Genomic DNA, 13,510 nt, shown 5'->3' on the forward strand with positions numbered 1-13,510 from the left:
CTAGATGGAGTGTAAAATAATGGTGGCTCAGTTGGTTAAGCCACTGCCTTCGGCTCAGGTCGTGATCCTGGAGTCCCGGGATCGAGTCCCGCGTCGGACTGCCTGCTCAGCGGGGAGTCTGCTTCTCCCTCTGATCTTCCCCCCCTCATGCTCTCTGTCTCCCATTCTCTCTCTCAGATAAATAAATAAAAAATCTTAAAAAAAATAAAAAATAAAATAATGCCCCATTACTAGCCAGAGGAAAATTTGGAAGTATAAACTAAAGGATCTTTAAAATATCTTTTATCTCATTGACCAATTTTAATTAAGGAAGAAAATTGCAACATATGTTACAGTAATTTCAATTTTAGAAATGGTCAAGAGGGCGCCCGGGTGGCTCAGTTGGTTAAGCGACTGCCTTCGGCTCAGGTCATGATCCTGGAGTCCCGGGATCGAGTCCCGCGTCGGGCTCCAGGCTCAGCGGGGAGTCTACTTCTCCCTCTGACCCTCCTCCCTCTCATGCTCTCTCTCTCTCTCATTCTCTCTCTCAAATAAATAAAATCTTAAAAAAAAAAAGAAATGGTCAAGATACGTGACAATGTCCAGTTATGAAAATGCACACCGAAACATAATTTATAATAGTTAAAATTGTATTTCTATGGTCAAACAATATCATATTGGTTAAATACACTGTGGAAAGTCTACAAAGGGATATCATGAAACAATTAAATGTAGTCTTTTACAAGAAGCTTTAAAGTCTTGGGAAATTTTAGCAATAGGTTTAAAAAAAAAACATTGAATTTACCCCACAGTTATTAAGAATCAGGAAGATATGCAGATATTGTACATACATCTACACAAACCCCAGCATAGAACAGTCCCCCTTCCATTGCCACTGGATGAGATTTCTACCTGATCTTTTTCTCCTAACGACCTGGCTCAGCTCTTCCTCTCTCTTTCTTCCCTTCCAGGTGAAAGTCCCCTTCCCCTTTTCCCTCCATCCATGTCCTCACTTTCTCCTCAGCCTCTCTCCCTGTTTCTCTCTCTGTTCTCTCTCCCTTTCTCAAACTTTTGGGTACAAACTACAAATTCCTCTAATTCTTCAATGCAGAACATTTCAGTCCTGCTTTATTTTCTACCCTCTCCTTCAAGAACTTTGTCTTTTATACATATACCACATTCCAGCAATCTTCTCCCACAAAGCGACAACTTTTTGGTATAAATTATACACTTTCCTAAATTTGAAAGACAGATGCCATGTGGGGTTTTTTGGGCAAAATATTTAATAGCATATTTTTCCTATTGCTTCTACATAGAAAACTATGCTAGAGCAAAAGTCACAAATGCAAAGAGATATTTATCTATGAAGATGCTCATCAGTTTTTTTATATAATGTTTATAATATATTTCTAAAAGATGAAGTAATCTAAATGTATTTCACTTAATTAATAGGTGCATTTTACACCTTGCCATAATTACATTATATACTGTTATGTATAATTATATACATACATAGTGTAAATAAATTCATGTTACTAGTAGTATATATAACATATATATACATATACACATACACATGGCATGAGTTAATTCAAACGGATCACCCAATTATTCTGGGATGGGCCTGGGAGTTTCTAAAACTTCTAATATTTAATATGATAATTATTATCAGTTAAGTGTGAAAAATACTAAATTACTTAATAAGATTAGCTTACATCTGGTATATAAATAGAGATGAGCTGTTCTGAGAGAAGTAGTTTCCAAATTTGGAGGAAAGGTGAAGTAGGTAATTTTAAATCACATGAGATAGGACTGAGAAGTTGGGAAGTGATATAGGGCAATGTGATCACAAAAAGAAACATGTAAGAACAATGTGAGAACAAAAAGAGAATAATACTTTGAAATGGAAGTGGTGCAAAAGAGATAAATGAAAAAAAGTTTTCGTGTTTTAATTTTTTTCTTAGAATGGTACCCTTTATTCCCCTCTTATTCTCTCCTGTTTATAATATCTCAACTAGTACTACAAGATTTATAAATTAGTCCTATTTTAGTTGAAATCATCTACTGTGGGAAATCCTGGTCTTATCTACAATTATAAATTTATTCTGTTTAAAGTACATTCTGAAGTTTGAAGAGTTCTTTTATCAATATTTGAAGCATGGTCAAGTTAAAGTTGATACCCCTTACTACTTTATTTTACCACTTTATTTCAACTATCCTTCCCTCCTCTAAAAATTTGGGAATATGCGCACATGACTAGCTCTTTAGCACTCAACAAATATTTATCATCTTAATCACAAGTGCCATCAAATGACATGCTGTGTAACAGTATTTCCCTGTCATTTCTCTGATAGGCAGTGACGTTATCTGAGTTTAGTGTCTCTTTAAATTTTACATTTCCCCTAGGGATGCAATAGCCAATTGTAAGGCAACATGACTAAATTAGTTAAGAGTGTAACAGAATGTCATAAAACCAAGTGAAAATTTTCAAATTTGGACTTCCCACATAAAAGCAGAGTAAGCTGAAAACCTGAGTGTCTTAGGACCTGACAACAATTTGTTAAATGAGCTTAATCCTTCTCTGAAAGAAATGTAAAGCTATGTTCAATTTAGATTTCTCTATGTTCCTATGCTGAGCAAGACAACAATCATGGTTTGAACTATTCTTTTTTATCAGTGTTTATTCTAATTTACATTACATGAGTGTCCCTATAACTTTAAGCGAGCAGTTTAGTTCCTTGTATTTTATCCTAAGGCTCTAGGCAAATAGGCAAATGTCATTTTACAAATGTTCTTTGCAATAATGGTTATAATAAAAACAAAAATATCATAAATATATGAGTTTACCTTCTCCACTAGTTTACTAGAAACTGCACGTGTATTTAATTTTAGCTTAATTCATTTTAATTTAATTCATTAAATAATTCTGCACATATATTTATTGTTTCCCCCATAGAGTAAGCAATTATTTATAACACAGTGATGATTCCAGCTCTAGGTCTTGGCTAGTTTTTTAGCTGCCACATTATATCCCACTTCGACACTTAGTACCCTTCTGTGTGCTCACTGATATGAGGAATTCTTAATCTCAGGAAACAAACTGAGGGTTGCTGGAGTGGTGGGGAGTGGGAGGCATGGAGTGGCTGGGTGATAGACATTGGGGAGGGTATGTGCTATGGTGAGCACTGTGAATTGTGTAAGACTGATGAATCACAGACCTGTACCTCTGAAACAAATAATACATTATATGTTAAAAAAAAAAAAGAAGAAGAAGAAGATAGTCACTGGTATCTTTTATGATATTGAAAACTGTATCAATTAGTTTGGAATCATTAAAGCACTAAACTACTTTCAATAGCTTAATGGTCCTCATTTCTGTGATAATTGCTTTTGAATCATGTTTTTTCCTCCTCAAATTAGACTTCTTGTTTTGACACCATGTTACTTGCCCTTTTAGTTGTTTTTTTCTTAAATTTCTTCCCCCAAATTCTTCAGTTTATTTGTATTTTCTCAATTTAGTCTTCTTAATTTGTTTATTCTCATTCCTTGAACTACCACTTCCTTCCTTCATTTTTTTAGTAATCAAAGTTATCAGTACATATTGCTTGATTTTGTGGTGAAATACCTTTTCTTTTCATCATAAAATTCTTTTATCTCCTCTTTAATAGTCACAAATTCTACTCCCAAATCTCAATCTCTCTCTCTGTCTCTGTTTCTCTCTCTTATTCTCTCTCTTTCTCTCTCTCTCTGTCTCTCTCTCACACACACCCAACTATGCTTTTCATTAGGAGTTATGTACTTTATTCTGTAAAGTCAACTGATTTAAACATTTTCCCCCTTCTGTCATCTTGAAAGAGAGACATTGCCTGTCGATTGTGAAATGTTTCTGTTTTTGCTCAATCACACTGACGCAGACACAGGCTGTATTATTACTTCATTTTGCCATATTAAGAATATGATGATTCAGCAATTTATTTCTGGTGGCATAACTTGCTTATAACAAAGCTGAAGTGAGAACCTAATTTTAACCATTCTTAACTCAGTGACTACTCCCCTCTGCATTTTTTTTTTTTACTAATACAATAATTTGGAATTTGCTGTGGGATATTGAACAAACCCTGTAACTTCTCTGGTTTAGTTTCTCTATCTGTAAAATAGGTAGAATTACATTCCTTTAAACGTATCCACAATAAATAGAGTGCCATTTTACATATTTTATTTGCATTTGCACCAATTTATATTGTTTAACTGAAAGGACTCAAAAGACTCCACAGTGTGTACTCATGAGAGACTGTAAGAACGGGAAAGTAGACAGCACACCAGGGGAAAGAAAGAGCAAGCAATCTGAGAAGAGAGGTCTGGAAACTTCTGGGCACAGTCCTTTGGGATCCTTCTCAGCCACATAGGGCAGGCTTCCCATTTGGATCAGGAAACACCAAGGTCTGTGCAAAGTAGCTCAGTTTCAAGGGAGCCCAAGCACACAACTGCAGAGGGGACATTTTGCCCTCCTGATCTCACATCTAAAACCAGTCTGGATAATCTTTTAAGCCAAGTACAAAACATCCATTTATACCTCCAAACTGTAGGTTTGGTTCCCAGCCTCACCCATTATGCAACTCCATCCTGACTGTTGGAACCAGGATGCCCAGTTGTCTCCTGTCCAGGGCTTCTGTGAGGATGGAATGAGATGATACATGCTCATGCTTCTGACAACCCTAACTTCAGGTCTTATTTTCTCTTTGGAGGTGAGAAGGATCACACCGAATTTGACCTATTAAGCAGTAGAGAAGAAAAGAACAATAGTATCTATTGGGCTGGATTTGCAGTCTGTCTCTAGATGTGCTGTTTCAAACAAACAAAAATGAATCCAAAGGTGTGAGAAAGGATAGCTGCAAATTGGAAAAATGCTTTTCAAGAGCTGAATTTTTTAGCTCTTAGATGCAGGCTTGTGATCCTGCAGAGGGAAATTTTCCGGTGTGTGTGTGTGTGTGTGTGTGTGTGTATAGAGAAACAGTTTCCCACTTAGAGCTTTGAGTAGAAGTATAAAGGGAAGCCTAGATACCATATGTCTAAATATTTAAAAGTTACATATCAAAGTAACAAGCTGTGAAAGAAAATATGACTTAAACTCCTCCCTGAAAAAGGTACCTACAAAATGACTTGGATTTCCAGGTCATTTAGAACTCCATCTCATGTAAATAACATGTCCCTGGCCAGGGGTCTGTGTTTCTCTTTCTGCCAGGGGCTCCACCATTTTGCACAATGATAAGCCTGGCATGCATGTGTGTAGACACTCCAAACCTGGAAATCTCAGCTCCAGCTACTTAACCTAAGCCTGCAAGCAGCCACCCTTTGTGCATACAGCAGACTTGGTGTCCCACACTAGGAAATTCGCCCTTGGGAAGTGAGACCTGGGGGAGGGGCTCACTGCTCCTGTTCTGGATGACTTAGATGTGGTGGTAGGAGAAGTTTTCAACATTCACGTTAATTATAGTCCTTGATAAGTTTTGTCTCCTCTCTGACATTATACTTGGTCACTGACATGTTTATTTTATGTCTGCTCTTACAATCAATGCTTTCTTCTTATATTTTTTTCATTGTTCGATATTTATTTTACTATTTTCTCCTGCCCTTTTCTTTTATGTTTTAAAACTGTTGCTCTTTTTCCTCTAGCGGTTTTGAGAATATATAGAAAGTTTAAGGGAGGGGCACCCGGTGGCTCAGTTGTTAAGCATCTGCCTTTGGCTCAAGTCATGATCCCAAGGTCCTGGGTTTGAGCCCCGCATCAGGCTCCCTGTTCAGTGGGGAGCCTGCTTCTCCCTCTCCCACTCCCTGTGCTTGTGTTTCCTCTCTTGCTGTTTCTCTCTCTCTGTTAAATAAATAAATAATTTTTTTTTAAAAAATAGAAAGTTTAAGGCCATATTATAATCAGCAAACAAAACTTTCCTCCAAATAAGACAAGACTTTCTTCTCCAACTTGCTTGTTGTCCATACCTTCTTTGCATTTTTTGACTTTGTTAATAAATATTTTCCATTTTATGCCTTTTCGATTTTAGAAATTTCCATTCAAATGAAAAATTGCAAGTATTTTATCTTAATTATAAATTTTATTAGTACACATTCATCAATTTTACTTGTATTCTATGGCTTCAATGTTTGGCATTCCTTTTTTTGTGGACATCCCTGGTGCAAGTACTCTATTTAGGGATGGTTTCTAGGTCTATGTGGATGGCATTATTTCTGTGTTTTGCATATCTGAAAAGTTTGCACCCATCTTTAAAGATAGTCTTGTTGAACATAAAAATATAGTTTTAAATCATTTTTCTCAGAATTTCATGGTTATTATTCTACTGATCTTTGAGAAGAAAATTTTGAGTTTTAGAAGATAAGGCAACCAGAGAGAAAAAAGTGAATGCAAGCTAATGTAAAGATATCAAAGGCTAAGAAGTTCCCACGAATGGGAATAGCAAGGGGTCAACTGAATATTTATAGGGACTATCCATGAAAGGTACAGTGTAGCATCTTCTGAGAGGAGGAAGACAAAGAGAATAAATAGAGCCAAAGAGAAATTTAAAAAGAAACCCAAGGAAAATAAATGAAGATCATATTGGAAAATGTGTCATCTTTTGAGCTCTGGACTGGTGATACAGATTTGGCATTAATGATCTATAGAATCTAAATTTCAGATGATAATTGAAGCTATGGAGATGAAGGAAGGTTGGGCAAAGTATATGTAGGTTGAGAAGAAAAGTTGCAAAAGTAAAGTTACACTTACATAAAGATTCAGAGTGAGTGTTTAAGGCAAGTATGAGAAGGTGTGTGTGTGTGTGTGTGTGTGTGTTTGTGTTTTAACCCAATGGAATAGAAATACTATAGTGGATGGTGTTATAAGGTGGATGATTCACTCCTCCAACTTTTATTCTTGTATAAATACTTCTGAAATAAAAAAAGTAAAAATAATACTTACATTTTGCCATTTCATTGGCCTAATTTGCCAAGTAGAATAAGGACAAGAGAAGGCAAATATGAGAGGAGGACACAATAAAAATATCCTTACTTACATATAAATTTTTTAGAACATTTAAAAGATAACCATTGCATGTTTCAGAGTTTACATAATTTCTGAATGTCCCAATAGGTAAGATGTATTATTGCCAAAAATCAGTTGCTTTTTGAAAATTCATTAAAATTTCCTCAATTTTAGTGCAGTTTGGAGAAAGCAATACCATCGGGAATTCCCTAAACTGATTGCTCTCTGGATTATTTTGTGGTGTGGTCATATTCTGAGAGCAGACAGGAGAGAACTGGGAAAATATGACACCAGTTTTCTCCCTTTTCAAAGTTTGTAAGGCCCTTAGGGACTTCAGAACTTGATTTTTTTGCTTGGGTCAGTTTATCCTGGAGAGGATGAACAGATGAATGGAGCTTGCAGACAGACTATCAAGAACCATTTTATATTAAATCATGTCCCCGAAGATACTCAGGACAGAAGCTGTCCACATTTATGTAGTTGTACAATACCTGTAACTTTCCATTACACTTTTGGTGTCTGTTTGTGGTTTACTGCATGCCGTTATCAAGTGGGCTGGGGGTTGTAGAAATGTTTAAGAAAGGTCTAGAGCCAGAATATTCTGTTGATGTGACTCAAACCAAGTTATGTAACATCTACGAGATTCAGCTGTCTCTTCTGTACCAAGAACACAGTAGCACTCATCTTTTTTTTTTTTTAAAAGATTTTATTTATTTATTTGACAGAGAGAGAGTTAGAGAGAGCAGGAACAGAAGCGGGGGAGTGGGAGAGGGAGAAGCAGGCTTCCCGCCGATCAGGGAGCCCGATGTGGGGCTCGATCCCAGGACCCTGGGATCATGACCTGAGCCAAAGGCAGACTCTTAACAGCTGAGCCACCCAGGCGCCCCAGTAGCACTCATCTTATAATAATGTGAATTTAAATAGGTCCCCAGTTCAGCACTTAACACATAGTGTGCATGCAGCAAGAGCTAGTCTTCCTCTCTGACATAGGCACCAGCTGCGAACACAAGACAGTTAGCTGTAATCTCAGGAGCAGCTATTGTGTTTGATATGACCCAAGATAGGGGGTGAGAAGAAGGAAAAAGTAAAATGAAATAAACAACCGGAATAAATATACATGTCTTCCTCATCAGGAGTTATTAATTTAATTATTTTAAAATAAAAATAAAAAATTAAATAATTAATAATTCCATATATTTAAGGAGGGAGTCAAAAGTCAATATTCATATCAGCAATGAATGAGTAGAATTAGAATTAAAACAAATCCCATTTCAATCAATAACTCCCCAAATGAAATACTTAGGTATGTCCAAAAATATCCACAAAATATGTACAAGTTCTAGATCAGGAAAATCATGAAGCTCTAATGAAAGAGATCAAAGAACTAAATAAATGAAGAGATATTTCATGTTCATAATGGGAAGATTCAATATTGTCAAAATTTCAGTTCTTCCCCACATGATTTATGGATCCCTCACAATCTCAATCAAAATCCCAGCAAGTTATTTTATGGATAGGGATAAATTGATTCTATTTTTTTTAAGATTTTATTTATTTATTTATTTGAGAGAGAGAGCAAGAGAGAGAGAGTGAGAAATAGCATGAGAGGGGAGAGGGTCAGAGGGGGAAGCAGGCTGCCCACTAAGCCGGGAGTCGGATGTGGGACTTAATCCCAGAACTCCGAGATCATGACCTGAGCTGAAAGCAGTTACTTAACCAACTTAGCCACTCAGGAGCCCCATCGATAAACTGATTCTAAAGTTTATATGGACAGGCAACACAATATTGGAGGAAAAGAACAAAGTCAGAGCACTGACACTACCTGATTTCAAGTCATACTATAAAGCTACAGAAATCAAGACAGCGTGATATTGGAGAAAGAACACACAAATAGATCAATAAAAAAGAATAGAGAGTTCATAGAGAAGAGAAAAAAAATGCAGCAAAAAAAAAAAATAAGTGTGTCTGTCAGAAAAGTAAGGAATTGAATTTTTATGTTTTTTTTACTACCAGTTATCTAGCTATAAAATTCTCCTGTCAAAAAACAATTGTGAAATTTTCATATAATTAATAGCAAATATGTTATATGTGAGTATTCTTCAACTTAGATCCTATAAACTGTAAATAAGATGTTATATTTCATCATGATTTTTCAAAGAATTATTGTCTATCAATGAAGATAGTTTTTAGTTACCATCAATTTTTTTGCACAATATTCTTGACATAAAATAAAAAAAAAATAGTTACTGTGAGTAAACTTGCAACGTTTTTGTTCTCATGTAGAGATAGAAGATAGCCAATCATGGAAAGCAGCAATGCCAAGCCTTAGTGGGAACAAAGAGAGAAACTGGAAAACTCGTGTCGCTTTACATACAACTGTAGGAAATTCTGGTATGTAAAAGAAATGAGTAAATTAAAAAAAAATATACTAGAGAAAACGGGCTCAAACATCTGATTGCAGATGATCCTTGTATCAAGGAAAACTGACTCCCAGTTTCTCTGAAGTTGTTCTTTTCCTGCTTGAATTTTAAGTTGAATTTTCAAGGTTAAGCATGACCTGATAGAGAGTATATCAACCTTGAAGTATCTATCCTCCCAATTTGCTTGATTCTATCTGCGTTATGGATCACCTGCCCAGTGAACATTCCTGGGTGACAGAGCCAATGCCTCATCTCCTAACATTTTTGGCTGGGTCAGCTTGACCTTGGATTAGTGTAAATCTCCAACAAGGCTTAAATTGTGCCTGTCATAGAGGTAGCAACAACAGTTCTGGCTTATAGATACAACCGAACGAGATCCTGAAGATTCTGGAAACTCGCACCACTGCTGGATTCTGTTGAAGCGTTCCACCATGGTACATGGCTTTCCTAATGGCTACTTGGAGGGGACAGGTAACCAACATTAAAAAAAAAAAAAAAAGACATGGAATATTGGCAAGAAAGATACAGGAGACAAGCAGGCACCAGCAAAGGTTATTTTGAAGCATTATAGTTCCATAGGGTCAGTGCAGTAATGTTCATGTTACTGAACATTGGGCTAAGTTTTCTTGTAAAGCCTTGACTGGTTGGTCAAGTACCACCTTGGATTAGTTTTTCCTCTTTCTATGTTTTACTCTCCTTTCCCCCTTATTCTTAATGCCTTGGGATTGCAAATCTCCCTCCTCCTCTCTATTTGCCAAAAATTTATCATATAAACATTACCTCTAGAGGAGCCTGGCTAAGATAAGGTGTCATATTTTTTCAGTGGGTAAGAAAAAATTAAATTCGATTACCATAAATTACTAGATCTGTTATATATTAATAAGTGTTACCCAATAACACGCTCTGCAGCCAGTGGTGTTTGGAAAATGTTGGGTAAAACAAGTGTAGTCAAGTTTATTTACTTAACAGCCTTGATTTCTATTGCTCGTTTTTTCCTTCCTCAGAGCATCCACTGAGACTAACATATCTGAAATACATATGAAAACAACATTTAGAGAGGAGAAATGGTAGAAAACTTAAAAGTTCCATAGAATCCAGGGAAGTAATGTAAATAAGCAAAACAGCCTGGTAGTATGCTATGTTAAACGGGAGAGAGCTTGCAGCAGCTGGACTGGAACACCTTCAGAGGATGGGTAACATATATGAATGTAGGTTCCGAGCTGCTGCACCTACTGATTTTTCAGGATATACCAAAAAATCTAGATTTGATAAAAAATATGAAATCTTCTAATGTTAAAAGTACTGACAACTGACTCTAATTTTTAAGTTATTGCATGGTCCAAAGATAATAAGCCTATGGGTGGGGCCAGAGCCAATATTTTATAACAATGGTGAGACTGTTCTTAGAGCCCTCTTATCAGTTCGCTGCCTTCTAGGCACTTCAGGCTGAAGGAACAAAATAAGTCAAGGAACCATTTCCTACTTTCAAGGGGCTCGGGAAGATCATGATTTTTTCTTATCATTCTATGTCTAGTTTGTGGAGGTATATACAATATATCTTCTCAGATCATCCCGGAGTGGAAATTTATCTTAGAGGAGAATTTGATGTCCTTGTTCAGTCTGGAGCACAATTCTACAATGCATTAATTCCACTTCATGGTGCATTAAACTGATGGTAAGTTGCTTACTCTTTTTTATTTTTCCATTTTGAAATCAGTGTGAGGATTAGACAAACATTTATACCTATATTTTATACATATATTTTTATACCTAGGTATGTGTCTTTGATGAAACTTAAATAAATTCTTGGGTAAGTGGTTTTGTTTCACAGAAAGGATTTTTTTTTTTTTAAGCTGAGTTGAAAAGATCATTCTCACCAACTATTGCAACCTAGGGAAGTATAAAAAGACGATGATGATTATTGATAAAACCTCTCAATATCCATCCACTTGTGATACGATGGTATGTGAGCAACACAAGAGTTAAGTTACAGGGTTATTGTGGGGCACCTGGGTGGCTCAGCTGGTTAAGCGTCTGCCTTTGGCTCAGGTCATGACCCTGGGGTCCTGGGATCAATGATTTGGGCTCCCTGCTCAGCGGGGAGTCTGCTTCTCCCTCTCTCTCTCCCCTCCCCCAGGCTTGTGCTCTCTCTCTTTCTCAAATAAATAAATAAAATCTTTAAAAAAAAGTTACAGGGTTATTGTGAGTGACTATGTGTCAGCTTATTCATGAATTCATTATTGCTACAACTAAAATATTTTAGTGAAGTAATTATGGGTATTGTTCTTTCATTAAATACCAGTCTAATGCAAATAACAGTGGTATGAGTACCACAGTTGGCAGAATTCTCAGGTAGGCCCCCAAGATCTCCACCCCCCTGGCGTTACTGTCATGATTATGTTATATATAAAAAGGGATTTTGCAGATGTAATTGAGGTTATTAATCTATTGAGATTGAGATAGTGAGATGATCCCAGTAGACCTGATGGATCATATAAGCTCTTTAAAAGAAGGGTATTTTCTCAGGCTATCAGTAGAACACAAAGTCAGAGAAATTCAAAGCTTGAGAGAGGTCAGCATGAGGGAGGTTTTGTTTTGCTGGGTTAGAGGGGACCTCAAAGTGGCCATTTGGACCTAAGATCTATTCCTGGCTGACAGCCAGCAAAAAAATGGGGACATTTTCTTAGAACCATAAAGGAAGTGAATTCTGCTAATAAAAATAAGAAATGAAAAAATTAGGTATCTGCCTTATATTTATTTTTCTTGTCTTATTACCTAAACAGGAGCACTGGTAAAACACTGAATATAATTGGTGGTATGTGGTATCATTGTCTTATTTCTGACTTTAATAGGAATGTTTTTAAGTTTCACCATTCTCTAGCATGCTTTCAATAGGCTTCTGTAAAATAAACTTTGTTAGGTTAAAAAGTTCCTTTCTTTTCCTAGGTTCTTAATAGGGAACTTTCCTTTCTTCTTTGTGGGAAACATATTTTATAATTAAGGATTCTTTATTTCTTAAAAGACTTATAAATTTTAATGTAAGACTCTTTGTACCTACTGTCTGTAAGAAAGTTTAAATCACCAACTAAATTTATTGGTATAATCCTGTTTATATTCCCCCTTTCTTTATAAGTTAATTTTTGGCAATTTATATTTTTCTAGAAAAAAATTATCTATTACATAGATGTTTTCAAATATCTACATGGAATGTTCATGGTAATTTCTTATTTAAACAACAACAGCAACAACAAAAACAAAAAACAAAAAACAAAAAAATTAGTTCTAGGCACTTCTGATTTTAGCTTCTAAATGTAAGGAGATTGGAAATTAGCAATTCTATTATTACAACAAGAAAAAAAGCTGAGCAAACGGAAAATCAATGACTTTTCTGAGGGCCATGAAAGAATTGAGATCACAGGGAAAATCATCACCCTGAGATCTGGAAAGAGGGGTGAATACAAAGAGGCACCACTGAGATCACCTTTGTGGAGTGAAAGCCACTGGAGCCATAACCTGGTAGGAAGGCTTAAATAGTAGTTTTGATGAATTGCTGGAGACTGAGTATGGGTTATCCAGAGAGTGAAAAAATTCTGGAGGATCCAATCTTAGAAGGTCCCCACACTTTCATGGGTTTTACTTCCAGGAACCCTACTGAGTACTCATTCTGAAGAACCGAAAAGTACCCTGGATCATTGGCAGAGAAGGGGAAAGTAAATATTTGAAATATGTCCAGTGAGTTTTGCATAACAAAGTCCTTTTCTCTAGTGAAAAAAAGCTATCAGAGTCTTATCTCACCCAGTCTGCAGAAGGGTAATTAGCCAGCAACAGCCAAATCTACCTTTCTGCCTCACCTCAGGAGACGGAAAGAAAGAAAAAGTGAAGGTCACAGCCCAGGGACATAAGCCCACTAAGATTTAATCATAATATTAAATAATCCCCTTCTCTACATCTTACACATTAGCAGGGCTCCTGTGGGATAACAGTTGATCACAACTGAAGAATCAGCAATGCATAAATTCTATTTAAGAAGAAGTTCTTAAGAAAACCCAAAGAACAGGAAAAAAAAAAAAGAAAACCCAAA

The 13,510-nt window shown here is 36.2% G+C and overlaps 1 long non-coding RNA gene across 1 annotated transcript; it reads left to right on the forward strand.

The window, feature by feature from the left end:
• The first annotated feature begins 8,967 nt into the window (after positions 1 to 8,967).
• Positions 8,968 to 13,492, forward strand: LOC145720550 (uncharacterized). Its single transcript, XR_014143604.1, has 3 exons — positions 8,968 to 9,400; positions 10,964 to 11,104; positions 13,391 to 13,492. It is a non-coding gene; the product is annotated as an uncharacterized LOC145720550 (long non-coding RNA).
• The last annotated feature ends 18 nt before the right edge of the window (positions 13,493 to 13,510 follow it).

Source organism: Leptonychotes weddellii, chromosome 3 (genome assembly GCF_054177405.1).
Source record: "Leptonychotes weddellii isolate Sample4059 chromosome 3, ASM5417740v2, whole genome shotgun sequence".
NCBI lineage: Eukaryota > Metazoa > Chordata > Mammalia > Carnivora > Phocidae > Leptonychotes > Leptonychotes weddellii.